This window comes from Nymphaea colorata, chromosome 4 (assembly GCF_008831285.2).
Source record: "Nymphaea colorata isolate Beijing-Zhang1983 chromosome 4, ASM883128v2, whole genome shotgun sequence".
Taxonomy (NCBI): Eukaryota; Viridiplantae; Streptophyta; class Magnoliopsida; order Nymphaeales; family Nymphaeaceae; genus Nymphaea; species Nymphaea colorata.
This window is the reverse complement of record NC_045141.1, coordinates 7,483,451-7,488,629: the sequence shown is the minus strand read 5'-3', so window position 1 is coordinate 7,488,629 and position 5,179 is coordinate 7,483,451.

Sequence of the window (5,179 nt, the reverse complement as noted above, 5' to 3'; positions counted from 1 at the left end):
CCCACTATCTCGGACTGAGACGAGTACAAGACCTGACTCAAACAAAACCAAAATAGAAACGAATACAATGACTGTGTCTGGGCTTGAACCCAGCCGTGACGCGCTCAGGTTAACCTAAGCTCCTGTTAGCTAAGCCTGACCCGGACGCACACTTGGTGGCGCCCATCTGTCTCAGCTCCTTTTAGGTGATGCAACCGTCCACCTCTGATCTCCATCCTTGATCTGCTGGTTTGTGTCCTGTTGTGCGCTGACCCCTCAATGTCGACGGCTATACATACACAGAATACCCTTACTCTGCGATAGTCCCTATGCTTCTGTCCATGTTCCAAGTGGGTGTGTATCAGAGGTCAAGTGTAGAATGGGCACTACTGGGTCCAAACTTGTTAGAATGTTGAGAATAAAGATAACCAGATTTGTAGTTAGCATGGTTTCTGTATGGAGTACTGAGTTGCAAAGGTCTATCAACACCTTGTTTATGAGATGACACGAGGTTTGAAGTCAGCCGGGGAAATGGATCTACATGTTTCCTTTTCGGCTTCTTTCTACCTGTCCTCTCTTTCTTGTGAGCATTTTGGTGACCACCCAAGCCCTGACGAGTGGTGAATTTCTTGTCACAATTTTGGCAGGAGAACTCCTCGGGCTTCATAAGGTCCAAATCTGATGTCTCAACAGCCTCCGTAGTGGTCACACTCTTCTCCTCATCAGCCAAAGTTGAAATTCAGAGGCAAGGAGACAAAATTGAACCCAAGAGGAAATCTACTATACTTTAGGATCTTATTTTTGAAGTCTATATCTAGGATGTGGCAATTATCAAAGTTGGTAGGTGAAAGGCTTCAAGATTTCTTGGTTTGACAAACTTCTATGGAACCATGGAGGAGAAAGAACCTAAGAACTGGAGAAAGAAACTAGAGAGGCATCATTGAGATAAAGGGCCTGCACCTTAGTTGTGTATTTATAAGCAAAGTCATACATATGCTAAAGATGTTATGTATTGAAAATAGATGTGTCTGTATGTAAAGGAAGAGATGAAGAGGGAAAGATTTCCTTTTGGCTTCCAAAGGGAGTAAAAACATTTAAAACTTTGCATAGTTGATTGTTGGGATAAGAGTGTTTTAGAAAAACTATAAAGGCATGATTGGAAGCACTTTTAATGTGTAAGTAGGGCTGGACTTTCTGTTTTAGACACATTGTTCGTAATACTTAATTAGTCTACATAAATGTAGTTTTGTTGTATGGTATAAAGCAACCGTAATTCATGATAAAATCCTACTTCATATCCTAGCAAGACCCTATCACTACAAACTACTACCATTTTGAGAAGTAAAATTTTAAATCCTTGCCATTTATAAGAGACAACTTATTGAAATAATGTAACAAAATCATTATTACTGATTCACTATTTAAGAAATTTCAATATTTTATTATCTAAAGAACAAAGCATCTCCCGATTGTAAGCATGGGCCAAGATGCTCCAATGCCACCTACATATCAAACATCTCCTATGTGTATTCTCTACAATATCCATGAACCATTCTTGCTCTACCCACAATGAGTGTGCAAGGGTTGTTGCAGAAATGCCCGGTGTCACTAACAAGTATATAGGTGCGACAGTATGGTACCACGGGCACATGGCGTTAGGAGTACAGCTAGAAATTCTTTATGAGGAGGGTCAAATTAAGGTTTTAAAATTTTGACAGTTCAAAGTTTTTTATATAAAATAAATAAATATATATTTTTAAGTTTATATGTTAATTTTAAAAAATATATATTTGAAGGGGCCCAAGGCCTCTGCCGCCCATTGGCTCCACCCTGCATGTCATGTGGATATGCTTGAATTGTAACTCGTATATCTATCTTGTGGCACACGCCGAGTTGATATAGACACTTGTTGTCTATAGTTCACCCACATATTGCAAGTCCCCAACATTATGGCTGAAAACTGCACAGATCGAACGGGTCTATCGGTGCAAACAGCAACTCATGAGGCAGCTTGCTAGTTTGCTTAATCCTGTGAACTTGCGTGCGAGGAGTATTAAGGAAATCCCATGTTTCAAGGCACCAGGCAACATTCTACTTGACTGAGGGTAGCCCTGGCGTTGGTGCATATTAGAAACACTCTTAAATACTCATTGTGTGGGCACAAGCCCCTCCCAGCCTAGCAAGACCAACACATGCTGGCTATCGTCTGGCCACTATTCGACAACCAGTTGTGAATTAAGAGCTCCCATAGCGGAGACGAGCCTGACCTGCATCTAGAGGCTCGAACCGTGATCCCAGCCTCTTCTACATGGCAAAACACTCTTTCCATGCATCGCTAGCAAAAAACCTTAATTAACTAAACATAGAACAAGGAAATTCGGCCATACATGGCTAGGAGTTTTCAAGGCGTTTCGTGCAGATCTCTACCTGCTCTAGTTCCGCTTCCATGCCTCAACTACTTTTCCCTCTGACAACTAGCCATGATCACCATACCGCAGCCATGGCCAGGGCCATGGCTGGACACTGCCTAGAAAAGGTCGGGCCATACCCAGCCACTGCCTTTCCTTGAGCATGCCACAGCCAGGCCATGGCTAAGCTATAGCTTGGCCACAACCAAGTCACTGCCTACCATTGCCAGGCCATGATTTGGCCATAACCTGCCAAGGTCCTCTCTCTCTAGCTCGCTCCTCACCCCTCCTCCCCTATTGTAGAGGTTATTTTGGATCCTGGGTTGGATACATATCCCTTCAAATCTGAGATCTAGATCCAAGTAAGTTGCAAAGTTAATCCCACTAATTAGAACTATGCTTAGTGGTTCCTAACCCAGTTTAGTGTCACTAATTTTACCATGAACAAATTTATTAATTTACTCCAGGTTTCTAACACATTTTTATCCCAGGTCTTTCCAACTAATTCCATCCTCTATTCAACTGGGTTTTTCCTATGCTTATGTAATCATGTTTCACCCCAAATTGAACTGATGGAGAGGGCTAAGATCCGAATCACTCTACTGGTTCTAGGCCTAGGACTGACATGATTCTATGAAGGAGAACCATCATAGTGAAACTAGATGCCACAGTCTAACGCAGCTATAGGGCAACCATAACCCCACCTATTCCCAGACTTGGGCGAAGGACTAGCCAAGGTCTGGGTCTATACCTACTGATCTAAGTTCTCAAACAAGCACCACCATACAAGGTGAGTAGGCATTCCAAAGCAATGTAGCAAGGTGCAAGTCGTTGAAATATAGTTGAGGCCCTAACTGAAAGCACTTCAAGGGTGAGGTGTTCTGAAAGGGTCAACCCAATAAAATGCTGAACATAATTAAGACAGATTGACCGATAAGTTGTAGATCCAAACACGTCCAAGTTTTTGGGACCATAAAATTGTGGATGATTCTAGACATATCCAAGTTTTTGGGAAAACTTGACTTGAAGGACGAATGAGGATCATAACACAGGTCAAAACACACACTCTAGAGGTCAATTCCAGCACATGTGGTTTTGAAAAATGTGTTAAAATCCTAACTTGACTCAAGGTGTATAATCCAGACTGAAGTTATCCCCATATACTTAAAACAAAGATCAAGCTATATAGCATATGATGACTCCATTCTCCTTAAGCACTTGTGAATATAGGTAGACTGTAGTCCTTTGTATGGGCAAAGAGGCCCAACAAAGTGATTCAACTGTTGGGCTTGTACCTGAACCTATAGTCAATGAATAAACTTAGTGGCATGAAGATCGGGACAAATTGGTGAATGGGGTTTCCAAAATATGTGCACATGTATAAATTGTAGGTTCTAAGGCGGTGCAGCCTAAAATAGAGAGTAAAATGATAGAGGGAGCATACACTTGCATATATGGTTTTCATGCAACTCCCAAACTGAAAAGCGTTGCAGTTGATTTAGATCTGCATGAACATGAGTAGACCTTCTCAATTGGTCTTAAGTACTAAAGGAAATAGGCAAGCAACCAAACTATGCCTACAATTGCAAACGATGAGGGGTGATATTTAGAAATTCAACCAAGGTTGTGATGATTCAATCAACGGTGAACAGGTTCCATCATGGTTGTCATTCTTGTTTATGCCCAAAACTTTCAAGTTTTTCCACACATACCTACTAAAAAGAAGTTTGAATTGTCTTCCATTTTGAAACTTTGAGGGGAAAAACCAGGGGATGAGACCCGCCCGTCAATATTTGAGTTTGGCCATTCTGGGTAACCAATCGAAGAATTAAGTCGTACACTTCTATTACTTAAATGTCTGGATGTTATCCTAGACCTAGGCTTGAAGATCAAGGTTTTGAAATGGGACCTTGAAAATCAAGGGTAAAATTAGATTTTGAGAACTAGGGTTTTGTACGATGACTTTTGGGGACCATTTTGAAAAAAATTGGGATTTTATTGACTCTTTTAAATATCAAGTTTCTGGAAATTAGGTTTCTTGAACTCAATGTTTAATAAATTTAACTTATGTGAGAGTTTTGGTTGAGTTAGACCTGTTTCTGCTGGACTGCTGGTCAAACTATTTACAGTCATGGGATCCTTTTTCTATCACGACTTGTCTGTAGGAGGCATTTTCTTGGAAATGGATAACTGTTCAGATGAAAGAGTTCTTGCTGGTTAACTGTTTTATATATATATATATATATATATATATATATATATATATATAAGAGAGATAGAGAAAGTGAATACATGCACATAAGAGAGGTGAATCGTGTTCCACTTCGTTCGCCTGCTTTTTTCTGTTTAAATCGATCTTTATGAGAAGGTTTAGAAAAAAGTAAGCACAGTGTGCATGTATATATTTATATATGTGTGTGTGGCCATCAAATCACCGGTTACCGTCTAGTTTCATAGTTAACTTGATTAATAGGTTTGAAATGTTAATTAATAGAGTGCGAAACAAATCGCCCAAATCCAATGCAGGGACTGGATTTTATGACCCTCTCATTTTCGTTCAATCTAAAATTGTTGGTTGTAAAATCCTCACAAAATTGTCAGTCAGATAACAAGGAATAGGTAGGCATCTAACCGAATGAATACGAAAGCATTTGAAATTATAGATACTTCTTAATGTGTTGCTGTTGCATATATGGAACACAATAAACAAACTTTGAAACTGAAATAAGAAGAACAGAAGTTACCGGTTCGACAAAACAAAGCATCAACGCAGCTAGTAAATCACACAGCCA